General features: G+C 37.8%; 1 non-coding gene across 1 annotated transcript; it reads right to left on the reverse strand.

The window, feature by feature from the left end:
* Positions 1–10919: 10919 nt before the first annotated feature.
* On the reverse strand, positions 10920–11026 carry LOC141622205 (small nucleolar RNA R71). Its single transcript, XR_012532897.1, has one exon. It is a non-coding gene; the product is annotated as a small nucleolar RNA R71 (small nucleolar RNA).
* Positions 11027–23245: the final 12219 nt, after the last annotated feature.

The raw sequence follows: 23245 nt of genomic DNA on the forward strand, positions 1-23245 counted from the left end.
TCCTACATCAATACCCATCCCTTGGGATCCGACCTTTACTTGCCTCTTTGCTAAGAGTAGTTTGTGAAGTTATAAATATTGTTTTGGTTGGTAGCGTTTGACGACGAGTTTAATCCACACCAAAAATGGTGCTGTTGCCGGGGACAGTGTTAAATTGATTTGATTTTCATTAATTGTTTTTAGTTGTGTCTTTCTTTACCTTAGGGAAGTCAATTTCCTCAAGGTTGTTCTAATTGTTTTTGAGTAGTTTGATATTTCGCATGACTAGGAGATCACAAGGTAATCCATTGCCTATTGATCTTGAAATTGAAAGAACCTTAACCAACAATAGAAGAGTTGCTAGAGGTACTTCGAGAGTTGTAGGTATTGGAGAGATTGTGGACATTCAACCAAATAACATTGAGTTTACCAACCCTTTTGCAAGAGAAGGAGAGGACAACGCAATACAAAATCCACCACAAAATCAACCCACAATTCCTAAATTTTCATCACATTCCGTACTAATCGAGGAGAAGCTACCAAATGGTACTCCTACACCACCACATTTAACCGGTAATTTCATTGCCAAATCCGCTTTCATACAGCTAGTTGAGAGAAGTAAATTTGGAGGGATGCCTAGTGAAGACCCTCATTCACATATGGAGAATTTTTGTGATATTTGTTAGAAATCTATATCTCTTTACTAAACATATTCATAATGTTATAATTTTAATTTAGTCATAAAATTAAAAGATGATCTTATGCGTGCAAACTATAAGTAAAATAAGGAAGAAATCTTCATTCTTACATTGAGGATTTCGGTTTATATGGGCACAAGAGAGTTCTCCTACTCTCTTGTTCTTGAGCTTTCCTTAATGGATGAACAAGGATTCAAGAAGAGAATCCCTCCCAAGGTTTTATACCCAAGATAACAACTTAATAAAATTAATATTATTTTACTAGAACAATATTAATTTAGAACAAAATTGACCCAAAAATATTTATTTTGGTCTCTTAAAACCGGTTAAGAGAAGGAGAAGAGGAAGGTATCTCTCTAAAACTCAATATTTTAGATGGTATGTGAATGAATAATGCACTAAACTATCAAGTAGTGTATATGGCAAATTATAGAGAAAACCCATGGTCTTTTCTATTGTCAAAACCGGGTAAGGGGGGAGGTTTTTAGGGCCAATGCATGAGCAAGGTGCTCTTCACAAGAGGCACTAGGGTTGCATGGCTAGGTCTAGAAGGAAATGATTATGTTTACCACTAACATAATCAACACAATATCTTCCTAATACTCCCCTTAATTTCGGTTTACATGGATAAAATGGACTCCATTTTATCTTTGTCAAAATGTCAATTTGTCATGTGTCAGATGTCACACGTCACATAAAATTGTTATGTATTTTTAACATATTAAAAATCAACGCATTAATAAAAATACGTCATATACAAAAATCGACTTAGTAATTCATAATTACTTGTACCAAAATATTTTACCAATTATAAATCACAACATCTTGTATTTATAATAATTTATTCATTCAAATGCAATTGTTTCCTTAAACAATAATTTCATCTAAGTACTTAAAACAATTCGATTACTTAGACCGTATCTTATTTAATCAAATTACAATGAGACTCGTAAATATTACTTCCAAAATCGTCCGTCAGTTTTAAGTAATTTAATTAACCCGTATCGTCATACGATCAATTAAATGATCAATTAAGTGTGTTACCCTTTAGGTATGACCTAAGGGGATTAACTGATCACCACCGTCGCACGACAGTAATGTCAAACTCTAGTCGACCAATCATTACCGATATGTGTGGACCATTGACAAAGAAAATATTACTTCCCAATTGTATTCTTAAAATGAGATTTAAACATGTGATCATCATGATCGACGATTGTGATCGCATTATTGTCGGAGGACACATATTCCAACAATCTCCCACTTGTCCTCGACAAGTGTGCGTCACCAATTCTCTTGTCCCATTACTATCTCCCACTCAATGCAAGGTGTCTTTCAGGTCGTACTTGCAAGTGATCATATCGAGAGTCGTTTCCTCGATCTGGAGAATAACTGATTGACCGGATTTATCTATCATAGATATCTTCCGAGCGTGGCCACGCATTTCCAATTCATTACTCCTCGAGTGGCCCTGAGATATTGTTATAACCCTGACTAGGGGTGGACAATTCCTATCGCACTCATTCCCTTCGAATAGCCACAGCCATCATAACCCAAAATATGCCCATTTGACCCCATTTACAAAGGTCGTAGTAACACAAATCAAAGTTAATCTGAAACTGTGCCATCTTAGGCGAATAGTCTTTAGTCAAAAGAATCGACTCATTAGAATACTATAGTAGCTCTCGCCACGACCAGGCTATATAAATTTGCCAGAACTCTATAAGCGGTCATAAGGCCCGACAAAATGTTCCTAACAGTCTGCCTATGTGATCGACTAGTCATTCTCATATGACTCCATGGCACTTGAACTTGCCATCAATCGCATCACATTCTAGTCACTTCGAGACGTCACCTCATGTAAGTAACTATGGGCGAATACAATGCTAATCCGTGTTCACTTAAACGGGGTTCAATTGTCTCTACAACCCGTTGGATGTAACAAAGTATAAGGTGAGTTAATAATAACTTAAACGACAAATGTCGACATCACACTCGGGTAGTCAATACCGTATTACAACCTTGTGATGCATATCGTAAGTGTGTAAACACTTGTTGATTGCAATAGAAGTTTAACATATCATGTGTCCATGTGTTCAAACTTCTTTCAATCGCATTTTCCTTTACGTTCATGTTATCTATCATAGCATGAACCTTACCAAGTACACATCTAGGTTCCCAACCTCGGTTTCGGCTCTTTATCTTGAAAGAACTTCTTTCTCGATTATCACATAACAAACGAATTTGTGGTGAATGATATAACTTGTACTGATCAAGTACTCCACCCACACACAATGCACTAGGTATATGTTTTATAGAATCTTGTAACAATTGTCAAGATGATTAGCCTTGCACTTCTCACAAGTCCTAGCATATTAGGAAAAATTAGTTTTGAGTAACTTCTTATTCAACTAAGTATCTTTCCAAACTTTCTATTTCTCCTTTTAGCTTGAAAAGCTTAGGATTTTCATAAATCCTTACATGTGTTCGAACTGCAATATGTGCAACCTCTTGACACACAACAGAGTCTTCTTGTCAAACACTGAAATCGCTCATCAAATTCTCCTCGAGAATTCATGACGTTTCTTGTATGGCTCGCCAACGATTCATCATGCTTTTATGCATATGAATCATTATTTGGACATGTGCATGATTATTCTAATGGCGGAAACATTAGTAACTAATAATCACGAGATCAACCATTCTTAGGTTCAAGGAACGACCATGACTGCTAATGGCAATTCCATTTTCATTTACATGAATAACCTACGTTTCTCGTTGATTCAATTTGTATGTCTCAATACTTATCCAACATCTCTTTATGTAATTGGATTCATCATAGTCCATTTTCATCCAGAATTGAAAACTTAAATACTTCTTTGTGAAAGAAAGTACTAGCTCGTCATTCTCAATGAGTAGTGAGTTGTAAATTTTTTACAAGATGATTGCTCCCACTAAATTCCATGTCTTCACATGATAATTTCCAAACTCCCACTTAATTCCACATGTTTCGAAATTGACTACTCAATCGAAACATTTCAAGAATTGGAATATATGTTGCCTCACAAAGTTATTAAGATGAAACCATATATGTTCCCATCATATCCTTTCAAAATACCTATTTTGAAAAGATTTCAATCTCAACCTTATGGAAAGAGATCTTAATCTCCAACTCATTCATTTTATAATGATTCGTGGCAATGTCATTATTTAAATATGAATAATATCTAATACACGTCCTTCAAAATACCCTTTGATTCATTTAGGCTCTTAAGTAAATATCAATGTTGAAACTATTGGTCAAAATTTATCATAAACTAGTCAAAACTCTTGTTAAGACTTTACATTAGTCATTTTCCTTTCAAAACTTTCTTTTGGTCTCCTCGTGTAGTTATCTTGAGAAAATATTCTTTTGATTACTTCACTTGGTCTCTTTTGTCATGTACATCTATTTGAGACCATAGATCTCATCTATTCGTGTATACCATATAAATAGATATACCTTTATTCAAATCATTCTCCCTTGCATAGATCTCATTTACACAAGTACACAATTTTATCTTGGTGTTGTGTCCTCATTTTTCTCCCACTCTATCTTTAGAATAAATACACTAGAGATTCAAAGATAGCATATGAGACACAAATAATGATTTTTGAAGTATAAGGAGAACTATCTCATAGTTTGACTAATAGTTTTAGATTTCGTAAGTGTACTTGGTGATTAACTTTCCTTTAAGAGAGTTCATTAACTCAATATCACTTTGTAAATGATCATACACAAGTCTTTAGCTTGTGGTCATATAATGAATCCCATCATTATAGTTATCTATTAGATCACTTTAAGTGAATAATCATATGTTTCTATGAGCAAGCATGTAAAGATGAATTTTAGAACAAGGATAAAAATGATAAAATGGGTGACTTGGGTTGCAAACCAAGCCACCATTATCCAAAATACAACCAATTATCCAAAATACATTTCCATGTCGAACACGGAAATCAAAAGGTTCTAAAATCCAAAACATAATTAAAATAAGACAATAAAAAGCGAAGCTTCATGGAAGCTATTCCTAGCTTCTCAATGGTTTCTCAAGCTTGGTTTTCTTTTCCCTTGTCCTTGCTTGGTGGAGGCCCTATTTAAAATAAAAAGGGGATACATTATCACAACTTTGTATCACAATACCATAGTTGAATTAGAAACATAAAAGAAAGGATAGTCATTTACCTACTGGAGTGATCTTTCCAGCCTTAATATCACCAAGGTATTTAGAACAATTTCTTTTCCAATGTCCAACACCATTACAATAATGACATTTATCAAGAGGACCCTTCTTGATTTTGGAAGTGCAAGCTTCATAAGTCTTAGCTTTGGTGAAAGTGGGAGCTTTCTTCTTACCTTTCTTCCCATTCTTTTTGAACTTCCCCTTACTCTTGGTGCTTATGTTAAGCACATCCTTGGGTGGGTTGACATTTAACCCCATGTCTCTTTCGGCTTGCACAAGTAACTTGTGCAATTCTTCAAGAGACACGTGCTTGTCTTGCATGTTAAAATTCACCCGGAATTGAACATACGCTTTGACTTTGGATAAGGAGTGTAAAATCCTATCTACAATGAGTTCTTTGGGGATTTCAACTTTTTGAATCTTCAAGGTCTCGACTAGCTCCATAAGTTTGAGCACATAAGGGCTAACCTTTTGGCCCTCTTTGAAGTCGAGATCAAAGAATGCCGCGGCCGCCTCATATTGGACGATCCGCGGAGTTTGTGAAAACATTGTCACAAACTTGGAGTAGATTTCATTAGCGGTGTCCATTTTAAAGGCTCTCCTTTGGAGATCCGCCTCCATCGCAAAGATCAACACATTTTTCATTGCGGCGGACTCCTAATGGTAAGCCTCATATGCTTCCCTAGTGGCGGCGGTCGACCTAGTATTTGGTTCGGGTGGAGAGGCCTCGGTGAGGTAACGAAGCTTGTCGTCACCTTGGGCGGCTAATTTGAGTTGGGCATCCCAATCGGAGAAATTTGACCCATTCTTTTCAAGTTTACATCGATCCATGAAGGATCGGAGCCAAGAAGTATTAGTGAGAGGCGTGGCGTTGGTGTTTGGATTTGCCATTTGTTATGAGAAATAAGAGCGGTCTACAAAACAAAACAGAGAAGGAATAAAACATATGTCGTTTTCAATATAATAATACTCGTAAAATAAGTTTAAACAAGTTTTATTGCATTTTTCTAGTGACCTCTACCCAACTAGATAAATGATTCCAAGACCCAAATTCATATTAACTTGGGCACGGTGTGGCCGATGTAACCCTTATCAATATAACTCGGTGGATTAACTCTTTAATCGATTCTACTTTTAGAACTCTTGGTCGATAAAATTACATTAATATTTTATCTTTAGCCCAAAACACATCCGACAAGGGCACGGTGTGGCCGATAAAACCCTTATCGAAAAACTTTTGTTGAGTTCAATCCAAATTTCGAATAAATGTGTCCATGATCCAAACCCATATTAACTTTGGCACGGTGTGGCCGATGAAACCTTCATCAACATGAATTCGGTGGATAGACATTTATCACCCACTTCCCCTACGTAACAAGGTTTGTACCCCGGTGTGGCCGAGTGCACTCCCTCACGAAATAGGTTTTCATGGTTTCTACTCTTTGGTAAGGCTAAGTCTCAATTGATTATTTTAGCGAGAGGTCATGTCAATTTATTATCTATCACGTTTTAAGTGAACTAAAGCGATGAACTACGATAATTGTAATTGACACGGTCGATAAACTCGATTAAAATGATATGCATGTTTTAGTTATGGCGATTTAGCGATGCATGCGACATATAAATAAAATGCAAAGCATAAAATAAATCCTAGTATGGCCTTCCTAAAATAGAAAATCTAATTAACTATTACATATTCGGAAACCAACTCCATTGGTCCCTTGAACTTCGGTTGACGCACACATCTCGAGGTAACACCGTCTTTATGAATCGCCTTCCTTGAGTGACACCGTCTTCAAGGAACTCCGGAATAAATAAATAAATTACATAACAAATTACATAATTTCCTATTATACATATGTAATTAAAATAAAATAAATCTATTAAATTACAAAACGGTGATACGAGATCACAATAAATTACAACCGAATCGATAATCCCTTACATTTCGGGTAATACCAATTAAAAACTATGGCCATACTAAGTAAAATTACATAATTCAAAAATTACATAGAATAAAATTATGACAATCATAAATTAAATGCAGCATTATAATATGTATGAACATGCCCAATTTTATGCTAAATCGCCTTTAAGGAGCCAATATCGTATATTTAACGGTTTTTACGGATTTGCGTGATTCAACCTTTTAAAATCACAATAAAATACATAAATTCATATTTATGCACAAGTTAATTACCCTAACCTTATTAGGACTCAAAATTAGTCTCCACTAACTATTTGACCATAATTAACTCATATTTCTTAAAATTGTTCATTAAAGGATCCAAAATTACAATAAAATGCTATAAACTTCAAATAAATCACAAAAATTTCAAATAAATTCAAAATTTGAAATTTAAACTCTTGAACATTCTGGAAAAATACCATGACACTCATAATGTTCAAAAACTTAGGTTAAGAATTTCGAAATTTATCCGGAAAAACAATGTTGCGGTTTATCGGTTTTAACAAATATAATTATAAAAACATGAGGAAAAATTATATTTATAAACTTTTAAATTTTAGATCTGAAATGGGTAATAAAATGCAACATATGACGTTTTTTTTTAGTCATGGAGTATGTTTTAGCAATTATTTACTAATTAAGTCACTATTTATGCTATTTTTCATCAAAAAATCATAAATCATGCATAAAGACTTCAATATATCCTATTATTTTACACACATCTTGTAAAATTGCATGTGACAACATACTAAATTTCTATGACCAGATTCGAAATTTATCTCATATTAACCTATTTTTCATCTAAATACGATTTTAATTATGAAAAATCCATATTTCGGGCATAAGAACTCCAAAAATTATGAAAATTTACAAGTCATCTAAAAATAATATATGTGAAAACATATCCAAAAACCACTGTAAAATTTGAAGTTTAGCTAATTTTAGTCCGAAAATGACATTTTAATCATAAAATCACATTTTTAATGCCATTATTATATAAGGTGAACAATAAAAATCCATAAATTAACAAAAATATCCTAAAAACATTTTAGGACCAGAAACTTTAACATGCATAATTTTATTTCGTGATATATCATAATAACACAAATTTATAAGTTTTATATGTTAATCGTATAACTCGGAAAAACCATAACCGATTTGCATGCAAACAATCAAGGCTCTTGATACCGCTTGTTAGAAATCTATATCTCTTTACTAAACATATTCATAATGTTATAATTTTAATTTAGTCATAAAATTAAAAGATGATCTTATGCATGCAAACTATAAGTAAAATAAGGAAGAAATCTTCATTCTTACATTGAGGATTTCGGTTTATATGGGCACAAGAGAGTTCTCCTACTCTCTTGTTCTTGAGCTTTCCTTAATGGATGAACAAGGATTCAAGAAGAGAATCCCTCCCAAGGTTTTATACCCAAGATAACAACTTAATAAAATTAATATTATTATTACTAGAACAATATTAATTTAGAACAAAATTGACCCAAAAAATATTTATTTTGGTCTCTTAAAACCGGTTAAGAGAAGGAGAAGAGGAAGAAGTTTTTATCTCTCTAAAACTCAATATTTTAGATGGTATGTGAATGAATAATGCACTAAACTATCAAGTAGTGTATATGGCAAATTATAGAGAAAACTCATGGTCTTTTCTATTGTCAAAACCGGGTAAGGGGGGAGGTTTTTAGGGCCAATGCATGAGCAAGGTGCTCTTCACAAGAGGCACTAGGGTTGCATGGCTAGGTCTAGAAGGAAATGATTATGTTTACCACTAACATAATCAACACAATATCTTCCTAATACTCCCCTTAATTTTGGTTTACATGGATAAAATGGACTCCATTTTATCTTTGTCAAAATGTCAATTTGTCATGTGTCACATGTCACACGTCACATAAAATTGTTATGTATTTTTAGCATATTAAAAATCAACGCATTAATAAAAATACGTCATATAAAAAAATCGACTTAGTAATTCATAATTACCTGTACCAAAATATTTTACCAATTATAAATCTCAACATCTTGTATTTATAATAATTTATTCATTCAAATGCAATTGTTTCCTTAAAAAATATTTTCATCTAAGTAATTAAAACAATTCGATTACTTAGACCGTATCTTATTTAATCTAATTACAATGAGACACCTAAATATTACTGATACGTGCATATTCTATACACTTTATCTGCGGTTTTGGCACGTATTTCCATGCATAATTGTTAGCTTAAGGCTACTATTTCTCCCGAAACAGTTTACTTTATCTGCGGTTTTGGCACGTATTTCCATGCATAATTCTATGATTTATTGTAGGATTGAGCGGAAGTAAGCTAAATCAAGCCTAATTCCTCCTCCGGACGCAACTTCAAGGAAGCCCATAAGAAGGAGATTCGTACTCACTCACCTCGGGATGCGTGCAAAGGAGTGAATAGTTGATTTGAAGGAACAAAAGAGCCACTGCACAGCATTACCAGTCGATCGACCTCTCCCACCAGTCGATCGACCGTCGAAATCAAGTAGAAGCTACTGGACTGCTACAACTAGTCAATCGACCATGCTGATCGGTCGATCGACCAGTTTTCGAGCTGATACTTATTTCTTCGTGTTAGACTTTTAAAAGCCCAACTTGTAATTAACATTCAGTATCTTTTTTATCAGGAGAACGCAACAATAATTAGGTTATGCTTTTCATTATTGAAAAACTCAGTTTTTAGATCTAGCTTTGGAGACGGAAACCCTCGATTTTCGATACTTTGTTCTTGAATTCAATTAGTAAGTTTTTATGCAATTCCTTTCTTCTTTAAATTCTTGTTATTTAAATTCTTGTTTTGTCAATTTAATTCCAGAAATTCATCTCTTGTCCTTTGTCTTTTATTTAAATTTCAATCATGTCAATCTTGTTCTTTGTTATCAATTTAGAAATTGTTTTAGTTTTAGTCATGCGTAGCTAATTGTTTTGATTGGGAATGAGGTGAACCATGGCATGAATTAGGATCGTTTGTTAGCATGAATTCTTCCATTTCGGTTTTTGTCGTCTGTTGATATGTCTTTTTGCTAGATTGAAAGATTAGTAATTAGAACTATCATTAGATTGGAATTTCTCTTGAGTGAAAGCTTTGAGAAATTTCGGGGAATTAGAAGACCGCAAGGTTAATTTGAGCATCGATCGAAAGGCTTGCTTATACCCCCTGAGACCGTTTTATAGGATTTCTGTTACCTTATTGTCCTGACCATTGCCATGGTGAACCGAATTTCCCGATCCCCTTTTTATCTTGTTGAGAAATTTCACTTAGCATTTAGTCAATTTATTCAACCAATCTCAAAAACCCCCCAATTAATTGTTACTTTTATAGACTGAAAAATAGCAAACAAAATCAACCTTGTCTCTCTGTGGTTCGACCCTTACTATCATTAGCTATAGTTTTAGTTAGGAATTATAAATTTAATTTTGATACAAAACGACGGTATCAAATTTTGGCGCCGTTGCCGGGGAGACGGTGTAATTCTGTTTGCTTTATTTTAGTTTATTTCTTTTTCTTGTCTCAAGGAACTTTTGTTCCTTGAGACCGTTGCTTACCTTTGCTTCTAGTTTTGCTTTTGCACAGTTAGAAGACAGGTTTTTGAGAGGAAGACTTGAGTACTCTCATTTTGGCAATTATGGCTACAATATATGATAATCTACAGCCAAAGGAACACCATATTCCAAAAGGGCACCAGTTACCTACCCCTACTACGGGTAATTTCGAATTTCGTTCCTCTTATATCGATCTAGTGGAGCGAAATCAGTTTGCTGGTCTACCAGATGAGGACCCCTTGAAGCATATGGAAATTTTCACAGACTACTGCTGTTCCATACCTATACCAGCTGTGGTGACTCAGGATGAAGTAAAGGGGTTGATGTTCTTATACTCCTTGAAGGATTCGGCGCGAGATTGGTACCGCTACCTTGATAGGGTAGCAGCTGGAGTCACGGACTGGACATCTCTCGCATTAGCCTTCTACAAGAAGTACTTCCCACTTTCAAAGACTGACGCCTTGAGAAGTAAAATCACAAGTTTCCAGCAAGGAGCGGATGAGGATTTTTGCGAAGCATGGGGAAGTTTCAAAAGTTTGGTCCGAGCTGTCCCTCACCATGGTTTCCAGCAATGGTTTCTTTGCAACCTATTTTATAATGCTCTATATGATGATTACAAGGTCATCCTAGATGCAGCTGCTAATGGTAGGTTCCAAAATAATACCGGTCAAAGTAAAGGTTGGAACACTATTGAGGAGATGGCAGTCCATAGAGCTGAGTTTGGAAGTTCACGTGGAAAGTCCCGAAAGCAAAGTGATGAAATGAGTGTCGTTGTGACACTTATAACTTCCATTACTGCCCGTCTCGAGAAGCTCGAGATTTCTAAAGCTTCCAAGGAGAAAGTTGAAATAACTGTTCAAAACTCAGATGAGATCGAGAAGTTGAGAGAAATGGTCCAACTCCTTTTGGTTCAAGTGGCGAATATGGAAGCAGCCGGGATTGAGTCCTCAAGGAATTTTGTGAAGCAATTGTAGAATATAGAGGCTGAGCAAGCTGCTAATTCTTCAAGCAAATGTGAAGGGCCGATTGAAACGATTAACGCCATTAATCTCAGGAGTGGCCTCTCTTATGAAAGTCCCGACAAGCCAAAGGAAGACTCGGGAAATGATGAAGAAGCTCGTTTAAATTCTCGTGCAAAACGAGCTCAATTGCGATATTTCGTCGATCGACCAACATAGTCGATCGATCGATCAAGCGTCGAGATAAAATAGTTTCGATCGAACTATTCACACCAAAGACAGATCGATCGATCGACCAACATTCTCAGTCGATCGACTGAGTCACCTGATGAGACCAATTCTGAACAGAAACTGTTCACGTCCAGCCAAGTTGGTCGATCGACCACTAATATCAGTCGATCGACTGACCTCCCAGTACAGGATGCAAATCCGTCAACTAGTTTGCATGATTCTTCACTCATTGATGATTTGACGGGGGTTTTAAACCTACAGAAGCCGAAGGTTACTGATCCTACGGCCAGTGTTGCAGTCCCGTATCCGGAGCATTTGAAGGCTACTAAGCTGGAGCGTAAGTTTGGTAAGTTTTTGGAGATGGTCCAGAATCTCGAGGTAACGGTTCCTTTCATTGATTTAATTACCCAGGTACCCTCTTACGCTAAATTTATGAAAGATATTTTAAATCGTAAGAGAAATTTTCGTGATGATGGTAATGTTGCTTTTGTGGAGGAATGTAATGCTCTTTCACAAATTAATGTGCCGCCTAAATTAAAGGACCCGGGTAGTTTTTCAATTCCTTGCACTATAGGTAACCACGTAATTGGAAAGGGCCTTTGTGACTTAGGGGCCAGTGTCAGTGTCATGCCCTATTCTGTTTGCGAAAGGTTAAACATTGGTAGACTTAAGGTGACCGATATTTCCGTTCAAATGGCAAATAGATCGACTCAGAGACCTATAGGAGTTCTAGAGGATGTACCTGTTCGAGTGGGTAAGTTTTTTATTCCTGTCGATTTCGTTGTTTTGGACATTGCAGAGGACAGTCAGATACCTATTATTTTAGGCAGACCATTCTTACATACAGCTGGGGCTGTAATAGATGTCAAACGCGGAACCATCACCTTAGAGGTAGGAGATGACACAATTGAGTTCAGTCTAGCTCACAAGGCGACTGAACCTGCTGATAAGGATACGTGTTATTCCATTGATATTGTTGACAGGGCTGTTACCTGTAATTGGAGGGAATCCTTAGCCAAGGATCCCTTAGCTGATCTAACCCGTTTAGGTGAGTGTGCAAGTAATACAGTGGAGAATGCTGAGGAGCCAGATGCTTTGGTAGCCTCAATGGAGAGCTACGAGCTCAATGAGGAAGAAGATGAGATGCTGTTGAGCTTGGCCAACGAGAACTTGGTCAACACTTGCTACACCATTGAAGCTGATTCTGTCTATGCTGTAGAGGTAAAGGTGCCAGAGCGTAAGCCACTTCTTCCTAATCTTAAGTATGTTTTTCTAGATGATACGGAGCAGTACCCAACTATTGTTAGCTCTAAGCTTAATGATGACCAGCTGTCTGCTTTGATGTGTGTGCTTAAGAAAAACAGGAAGGCTTTGGGTTACTCTTTGGATGATATTAAGGGCATCAGCCCTGATGTTTGTATGCACATGATAGAGCTGGAGGAAGGCCACAAGCCTTACAGACAGGGTCAACGCAAGTTGAACCCGAAGATGCAAGAAGTTGTTATGGCTGAGGTGATGAAACTACTCGATGCAGGTATTATTTATACAGTTGGCAACTCCAAGTGGGTTAGCCCAGTTCAAGTAGTCCCGAAGAAAGGAGGGACTACCGTGGTTAAAAATGAGAAAAATGAATTAATACCAACTCGAGTAGTGACAGGGTGGCGGATGTGCATTGATTATAGACAGTTGAATGCCGCCACCAAGAAAGACCACTTCCCCCTCCATTTTGTTGACCAAATGACTGAAAGACTTGCTTCTAACAAATTTTTCTGTTTTCTAGACGGATATTCAGGGTTCTTTCAGATCCCTATTCATCCGGACGATCAGAGTAAGACCACTTTTACCTGTCCACAGGGTGTTTTTGCTTATCGTAGAATGCCTTTCGGATTGTGTAACGCCCCTGCTACCTTTCAGAGGTGCATGATGGGGATTTTTTCTGATTATATAGAGAATATTATGGAAGTATTCATGGATGATTTCTCAGTTTATGGTAGTGACTTTGATCGTTGTTTAGCTAACCTTGATAAAGTCATGCAGCGTTGTTTAGATGTTAATCTTGTTTTAAACTGGGAAAAGTGTCAGTTTATGGTCAATGAGGGAGTTGTGTTAGGGCATCTGATTTCTGATAAAGGTATACATGTTGATAAGGCAAAGGTGCAGGTGATTGAGCAATTACCTCCTCCCGTGAATGTTAAAGGAGTGAGGAGTTTCCTTGGTCACGCTGGTTTTTACCGGGGTTTCATTAAGGATTTTTCAAAAAATGCTAAACCACTTACACAATTGCTCCTTAAGGATGCTGTCTTTGAATTTACTGATGAGTGCCTTGTCGCTTTTAACAGGTTAAAGGAGGCCCTAGTTTCGGCGCCAATCATTCAACCGCCTGATTGGGACCTCCCATTTGAGATCATGTGTGATGTCAGCGATTATGCGATCGGTGTAGTTCTGGGACAGCGAAAGAATAAAGCTTTGAATGCCATATACTATGCAAGCCGAACTCTGGATGAGGCTCAAGTCAATTATTTTACCACTGAGAAAGAGTTTCTAGCTGTTGTTTTTGCCTTAGATAAATTTCGGTCTTATTTGTTAGGTTCTAAGGTTATTGTTTATACTGACCATGCAGCGTTGAAGACTCTCTTTATTAAGAAAGATGCGAAGCCGAGGCTTTTGAGGTGGATACTCCTTTTGCAGGAGTTTGATTTGGAGATCAAAGATAAGAAAGGAGCAGAGAATGTGGTAGCTGACCACCTATCTCGTCTGCAGCTGACAGAAAGGGAGGATTCGTTACCTATTAATGATTCTTTTCCTGATGAGAGTCTGTTAGCTATTACTACTTCAGGGTCTTATCCACCTCCGTGGTTTGCTGATTTTGCTAACTTTGCTGTGACAGGTAGGATACCACCCGAGCTTTCATGGCAGCAGAAGAAGCGGTTTGCTTATGATGCTAGACAATATTTTTGGGATGATCCTTATGTTTTCAAGGAATGCGCAGACGGTCTCATCCGGAGATGCGTACCTCAATGGGAGGTGAAGGATATCCTAGAGGCTTGCCACTCTTCTGCTTATGGTGGTCATCACGGTCCGTCTAGGACTGTAGCTAAGGTACTCCAATCTGGTTTCTATTGGCCAACTTTGCATGCAGATTGTCGCAATTTTGTTGCTTAGTGCGATGCTTGTCAAAGATCAGGGAATATTTCCAAGAGACATGAGATGCCACAGGTAGGCATTTTTGTTTTGCATCTGCATTTGTTTTTTTATTGCATTTCAGTCACATGTTTATTGCATTTTAGTTTGCATTTGTTTTTCAATTCAAAAAAAAAAAAAACAAAACACAAGAAAAAAATAGAAAATGTCATAAAAAAAAAATCAAAAATATCACGTTTACTTTTGCATATAGTTGAGTCGGATTGGAGTTATTAATGATGATTTTGCACTATTAGTCAAATATGCCATTCCTTGCCCTTTTCACAGCTGTTTAGCAAAGAATTATAAGTGATTTTTCAAATTTTGTTATGGAATTCATTTCGGGTAATTAGACTTGACTCATTACTTTTGGCAAACTACTTATACTTTCTGAGATATAGAGCCTATAACTGGTGACATTCATGACCGGTTAATTTAGGATTGAGAGTAGTACTCCCTTCATTTCATGTTTTGCACGTGTATGAGTTTTGATTGCTTATTGCCTATACGCATTGGTTTGTGGTCGGTATTGCATGTTTTGAGAACTATTGCATCCTCCCCCTTTCTCGTTTTACCCCATTAACTCCACTATAAGCCATAACTGCCAGTTGCCCTCAACTACATCCCATACTTAGCCTACCATTGTGCCAAGCTAGGAAGTAGTAGAGGAATTTTGTCGGATTAGAAGCAGTTTTGGTTCGTTTTGTACTGACGGAGTGAGTATTGATGAGAAGTGAAGGGGATGTTCATGTTTCTGCTGGAAAGAAAGAAAAAATTTCAGAAAAAAAAATATGAAAAAAAAGGGACTTATCTGGGCAGAGAGCTCTGGTTGTGACATGGTGGTCGATCGACTGCCATCACTGGTCGATCGGCCACCAGTTCAGAAGTTGAAAAAAAAAAAATGAAAATGAAAGAAAAGAAAAAGATTAAAACAGAAAGAAGAAAAAAAAAGAGAAGAGTTTGAAAATAAAAAGGTTTTGGTTGAATAGAGAACACGCCTCATGTGCCTACTTCATGAATTGGAGGCGTTTGTTTGGGATATTGTGTAGCCTAGTCATTAAAAGGCATGGTTTATATTTTGAGTTGGAGGAACGGGATACGGTTTCTAATGGTTCGTTAGGTACTAGCTTGGCTCCTACCTTCACTTTTCCATAATTGTTTTGCCCCTTCTTTCCCACTTAGCCTCACATATCCAAATCTTGCAATAGTTCGTCATGTGATAGTCCTTGACGGTGGTTGTGCGTATATACGGTAGCTAGAATCATTATTCATGCTAGTCAAGCATACATGTTTTGTCGGTCGCAGTCTAGGTGAGAGACGGTATTTTTCTTCCCTCTCTTTTACATATAATCTTACCATTTGCTTTGCTGAGAGAAGAGTGACACGGGAGAGTCCGAATGTATGAGTCTTGCAAGGTCGAACGCCCGATTTAATTCTATGATATGCATAAATTTGTTCACTTGATTTAAGCTTTGCAGTAGTTGACTATCTGCATTAAACGATTTGGCATTGGCTTGTAGTTAGCTCTGAGATATACTCCTTTCCATTTAGTTTTTTTACGGGTCATAGTGCTTGCTTGGGGACAAGCAAGGTTTGGTTTGGGGAGATTTGATACGTGCATATTCTATACACTTTATCTGCGGTTTTGGCACTTATTTCCATGCATAATTGTTAGCTTAAGGCTACTATTTCTCCCGAAACAGTTTACTTTGCATTTTCTATGATTTATTGTAGGAATGAGCGGAAGTAAGCTAAATCAAGCCTAATTCGTCCTCTGGAGGCAACTTCAAGGAAGCCCATAAAAAGGAGATTCGTACTCACTCACCTCGGGATGCGTGCAAAGGAGTGAAGAGTTCATTTGAAGGAACAAAAGAGCCACTGCACAGCATTACCAGTCGATCGACCTCTCCCACCAGTCGATCGACCGTCGAAATCAAGCAGAAGCTACTGGACTGCTACAACTAGTCGATCGACCATGCTGATCGGTCGATCGACCAGTTTTCGAGCTGATACTTATTTCTTCGTGTTAGACTTTTAAAAGCCAAACTTGTAATTAACTTTCAGTATCTTTTTTATCAGGAGAACGCAGCCATAATTAGGTTATGCTTTTCATTATTGAAAAACTCAGTTTTTAGATCTAGCTTTGGCGACGGAAACCCTCGATTTTCGATACTTTGTTCTTGAATTCAATTAGTAAGTTTTTATACAATTCCTTTCTTCTTTAAATTCTTGTTATTTCAATTCTTGTTTTGTCAATTTAATTCCAGAAATTCATCTCTTGTCCTTTGTCTTTTATTTAAATTCAATCATGTCAATCTTGTTCTTTGTTATCAATTTAGAAATTGTTTTAGTTTTAGTCATGCGTAGCTAATTGTTTTGATTGGGAATGAGGTGAACCATGGCATGAATTAGGATCGTTTGTTAGCATGAATTCTTCCATTTAGGTTTTTGTCGTCTGTTGATATGTCTTTTTGCTAGATTGAAAGATTAGTAATTAGAACTATCATTAGATTGGAATTTCTCTTGAGTGAAAGCTTTGAGAAATTTCGGGGAATTAGAAGACCGCAAGGTTAATTTGAGCATCGATCGAAAGGCTTGCTTATACCCCCGAGACCGTTTTATAGGATTTCTGTTACGTTATTGTCCTGACCATTGCCGTGGTGAACCGAATTTCCCGATCCCCTTTTTATCTTGTTGAGAAATTTCACTTAGCATTTAGTCAATTTAGTCAACCAATCTCAAAAACCCCCCAATTAATTGTTACTTTTATAGACTGAAAAATAGCAAACAAAATCAACCTTGTCTCTCTGTGGTTCAACCCTTACTATCACTAGCTATAGTTTTAGTTTGGAATTATAAATTTAATTTTGATACAAAACGACGGTATCAATTACTTCCAAAATCGTCCGTCAATTTTAAGTAATTTAATTAACCCGTATCGTCATACGATCAATTAAATGATCAATTAAGTGTGTTACCCTTTAGGTATGACCTAAGGGGATCAACTGATCACCACCGTCGCACGACAGTAATGTCAAAATCTAGTCAGCCAATCATTACCGATATGTGTGGACCAGTTGACAGTAAAATATTACTTCCCAATTGTATTCTTTAAAATGAGATTTAAACATGTGATCATCATGATCAACAGTTGTGATCGCATTATTGTCGGAGGACACTTATTCCAACAATATTGTGATGCGATTTCTCAAACCGGAGTTACTCAAGATCAAATCCGATGGGTATTATTTCCTTCTTCTTTGATTGGTACCGCAAAGCAATGGTTGAAGAGCCTAGACAAGGCTACCCTTGGTATTGACTCATGGAAGAAGTTGGCACTTGCCTTCTACAAGAAATTCTATCCTCCGGAGAAGACTAACATGTTGAGAGCCAAATATCACCGGGTTAAAAAAAGGGATGAGGAATCATTGTATGAAGCATGGGAGAGATTTAAGGACACTTGTCGTTCTTGTCCACACCATGGACTTAGCGAGTGGTTCCTTGTGCAATAATTTTGGAATGGCCTATATGAAGACTCCCGCAACATGATCAATATGGGATCCAATGGTATGTTTACCGAAGTTGATGACAATCAAACATGGGCCAAAATTGAAGAGATGGCGGTTCATAATTCACAATATAGTAGGCCTCAAAAGGCCACTTGAGGAGGAAAGCATGAGGTAGATTCCATCACACAATTGGGTGCTCAACTAAGTGCTCATATTGACACCATCAATTTGAAGTTTGAGAAGGCCATGACTAAGCTTGATGAAGCTTCCAAATCACCCAAACAACATGTTAATGCTATGGTGGCATCATCCTCAATTCCATGTGGAGTATGTGAGAGTTGTGGAACTTTGGGACATGACCAAAGTGAATGTAGGGGAACAAGTGAACAAGTGAATGCTTTCCAAGCATACAAGAGTGGCACCCCTAATTCCAACTATTACAATGAGAATACCAAATTCCATCCAAACCTTTCATACAAGAGCCAAAATATTCAAAACCCTCAACCAACATACACCCCACCTCCAATGAGAAATCAAGCTCAAAGACACTTTTATAACCAAAGCCAAGGTTGTCAAAATCAACCCTCTTACAATCAATCCAATGACCAAGGCTTTGATGTTAAAAAAGCGGTCCTCCAAATGCAAAAGAACCAACAAGAATTTTTTACCCAAATGCAAAAAGATAGCCAAGCCAAAGACATCACCATCAACAACATACTAGCCCACACCAAGATGTTGGAAACCCAAATGTCTCAACTAGCATCTTCCAGCTCTCAAAGACAAAAGGGGCAATTACCACCTCAAAGTAATCCCCCAAGACATGAGTCGGTTAGTGCCATCCATTTGAGGAGTGGTACAAGGTATGAAGGGCCGAAGAAGCTGATTGATGAATATATTGTGGATGCTAGTGACAAGCAAAAAGTTGTGGAGAACTCTAAAGAAGAAGAACCCACCACCAAAGAGGTTTTAAAGAAGAAGAATTAAGAGAAGGCTAAGGAAAAAGAGCCTATTGTGATTAGACTTCCATTCCCAAGTCGTCAAGCTAAGCCTAAGTTTGATTAATAACTTGGAAAGTTCATGGTGATTGTGAAGAACTTAGAAGTCTCAATCCCATTCACGGAATTGATCAATCATGTTTCGGTCTATGCAAAATACATGAAAGACATTCTTACCAAGAAGAAATCCATCCAGAAGCTAAAGACTATTGCCTTTACCAAAGTGAGTAGTGCTATTCTTCAAGGAAGTTCACCTCCAAAACTCAAAGATCCGGGAAGCTTCTCTATTCCATGCACCATTGGCGACACTACAATCAACAAAGCATTATGTGACCTTGGAGAAAGTGTAAGTGTCATGCCATACTCGGTATGTAAGAGGCTAGGAATGGGAGAGCTCAAGTGCACTAACATTACTCTTCAAAATGCGGATCGATCAACGAAGATACCTTTAGTGGTATGGGAGGATGTGCCCGTGAGAATTGGCAAATTCTTCATCCCGGTAGACTTTGTCATTGTAGACATGGAGGAGGATTCCAACATTCCTATCATCCTAGGAAGACCTTTCTTGCACACCGCGGGAGCGGTAATTGATGTGAAACATGCAGAACTTATACTTGAAGTGGGAGGTGAGACAATCACTTTCAACCTTGACAAAACAATGAGAGCTCCCCGACTACATGAGCCATGCTTCATGGTCGATCATTATAGCCGAGAGAGTGATAGGAAGAAGTTGGCATCTCAATGCAAAGATCAAGCTATGGGTAAAGAATCACCACCCATATGGAAGAAGAAAGTGGATAATCCTCAAGATGCTCTATCCGGAGAGAAAGGAAATTTCAACAACAATGAGAGCTTGAATAGCTCACCACCAATCATGACAAGTAAGGAAGAAGGCCTCATTGGCCATGACAACAAGAAAGAGGAGTTGCTTTCATCAACTCATGACATCAATGGGGAGCAAGCTAGTGAAGTTTATGGTCAATGGGATGATGAATTTGAAGGATTAGTCAATCCCTACATTGGCAATGCTATGACCTTAGACCAAGGCCTTGTTGATCCTTGTCATCACATTGACATGGGTCACCATCATGAAGAACACAATGTGGAAAGGCCTATTGAAGATCTTTATAATGAGAATGAACAAGCCTTCGACTACTTCTACAAGGTGTTGAGCAACATCAACAACACCTTGGCTATGCCTCCTTGACACCTCATTCAAGAGTGAGAGTTTGGTGGAGTCCTCCCTAAACCACCATTTGTAAATATTCTAACCCTTAACTTGCATTTTACTTCTTGTATTGCATTTTTGTCAATTTTGATTTGCAATTTCATACTTTGATCAAGATTATTATTAAGAGAGAAAGTGAGGGAGGGATTTTAATATGTTTTGATGTGTAGTGTTTGATTTAGTGTGGGGATAGCAATTGCCTAGGCTAACCAAGCCTTCATAGTGCACCCGCAATGTTGAACAAAGTAATGAAGAAAGAATGATATGGAAAATGAAGACCCCCACGGGTGGAACTGAACTCGCGGGTACAGGAAAAGATCCGAGCGTCCCAGGGGGAATCCGCTCGAGCTGGCTCTGATCCGAGCGTCCTGGCTCTAAGACGCTTGTCTTGGGAGTGCTGAAATTGAAAAGTTTAGTCTGTTTAAAAATCTGGGCAGATTCTACAGAAGACGCCCGTCCCAGTCCTGAAAACGCTCGTCTTGGCAAGGATCTGCGCGTCCTGGCTTGTGCAAAAACTTAAAGCTCACACTGTCTATGAATCGGAGCGTCCCCAAATGAAGACGAGTGTCTCCTGCAGAAATCCGCTCGTCTCCTGCAGAATCCGCGCGTCCCAGCACGGGTTAGAAATTCCTGAGTTGCCTGACTAAGGATCCGAGCGTCCCCAGTCCAAGACGCTCGTCTCCTGCTGCTAATTGCCTATATTACGGGATTCAATTCCTTCTTCCCCAATTCATTTCTTTCTTATACAAACACAAACCCACACCATTCTCCCTCAAAACCCTCAATCCCCTCATCAACAAAACACAAATTTCTCAACCAAATTCACCCAAATCAAAACAAAGCTTCCTCAAATCACAATTAAAGTACTCCTTTATCAACAAGAAGCCATCCAAATAACAAATTCCTCACACATTGAGTCGATTTTCTAGGGTTTCAAGACAAATTCGAAAATCTTAAATCGATTGGGAATTGATTGAAGCTTGAGGAAACAAGGAGCATTCAAGCACAATATTGGTTTGTTGAAACAATTTTGACAAGAGAACAACATGGCAAGAACAAAAGGTGGAAACAAGGCACCCACAACCTCAAATCTTTCCAAAAGGCAACAAGCTCTTCTAGGTTCAAAGGCTATGGTAGTGCATCAACCAAGGGTAGATATTCAAGAAGTTGCTACTCCTATGATAGAAGCTACACCTACTCCGGTCATTGAACAATTACAAGATTATCCGGAGGTAACTTTAATAAACGATTCTCATAGGAAAGCATTTGTATCCCTTACTAAGAAGACTATTTTGCCTACCAAATTCATATGCCAAGATGCCTTAGACAAATTGGGTGTGCTTGAAAGAACTAGGAATTTCTTCGAATCCATGAAATTGACTACCCTTTTTGAAATGCAAGAATTAACCTACCATTCCCTTACTATGGAGTTTGTGAGCTCCATGAAGGTGACTAAGGTAGAGGGTTGGAAAAATGTTGAATTCCGCCTTGAGAACAAGGATAGGTGAATGTCTATGAAAGAATTTGGCAAAGTGTTTTGTCTTGAAGAACACTATCATTATGAGAAAAAGCCTTCACAATATGATGCCGCACCCCTTTGGAAAGCGATCACCGGGCGAAAATTTGAGTCTTTCCATGAGTGCCATGTTCTTTATGTCCACCATCCGGGTATAAGGGTATGGCACAAGTTTGTAGGCAACAATTTAATTGTAAGAAAAGGCACCAACCACTTTACCGAGCTCGACTTTGTCTACCTTGAATCCACCATGAATGTCAACAAAAAGTTCACCAAGGAATACAACATACTTCAACTCTTACTTGAACGATGGCTTACAATTGACCATGATAAAGACGGAGCGGCTTTTATTGTAAATGGAGGATTAGTAACATGGTTAGCCAAACACTTTAACCCGGATTTCAACAAAGACAAGACATATAAACCGGTTAAAGGAGGCAACCTTCTTAATTTGGCCACTATGATCAACAAGTTCCATTGGGTCAAGAATGATAATCTTGACAACAAGTATGAGTGGCTCACTAAAGAATCTAAATCCTTAATCTTGCCTAACAAGATTTGCCGTATCAATGTCCGAAGTCGAAGCTACCTTCTACCCGTCTCCGATGAAGTCGAGATGATTATGAAGCAACATAGGGAATCGCATGCCAAGCCCTCCTCCTCCTCTATTGTGACTCCACCATATCCATTTGCCTACCGTGAATTTGCACCAATCGGCACTAATTTTGTTGTAGGCAACGACTATTTGACTCAATTAATGCAACATATGCATAAGGAAGCTCATGAGGATCGGGTCAATGCTTACCAAGCTTAATATCCGCCCCTCCTACACTTAGCTAGGCAAGGATTACTTGATCCTTCATGTCCTTTACCTAGTTGGGCGGATAAGGAAGTATTCTTGCCGAGTGCACCTAGAGATGCCACCGTGGATAGTCAAGTTACTAAGGGGAAGGAGATTGTTGTTGAGAGCAGGGAAGTTAGTGACTCTTGCCATGAGGAAGAAGAGGAAGAAGTGCAAGGTTTAAGTTATGATGAAAATGGTGAAGCCTCCGGGTCCATGGAGGTAGATGATGATGATGATGATAATGAGGAATATGATGGTAGAAATGATAGTGATGAGGATATCGCCATGGGCAACAATTGAGGATTGACAAGCTTTTAGGAGG

The sequence above is a fragment of the Silene latifolia genome, chromosome 1 (genome assembly GCF_048544455.1).
Source record: "Silene latifolia isolate original U9 population chromosome 1, ASM4854445v1, whole genome shotgun sequence".
NCBI lineage: Eukaryota > Viridiplantae > Streptophyta > Magnoliopsida > Caryophyllales > Caryophyllaceae > Silene > Silene latifolia.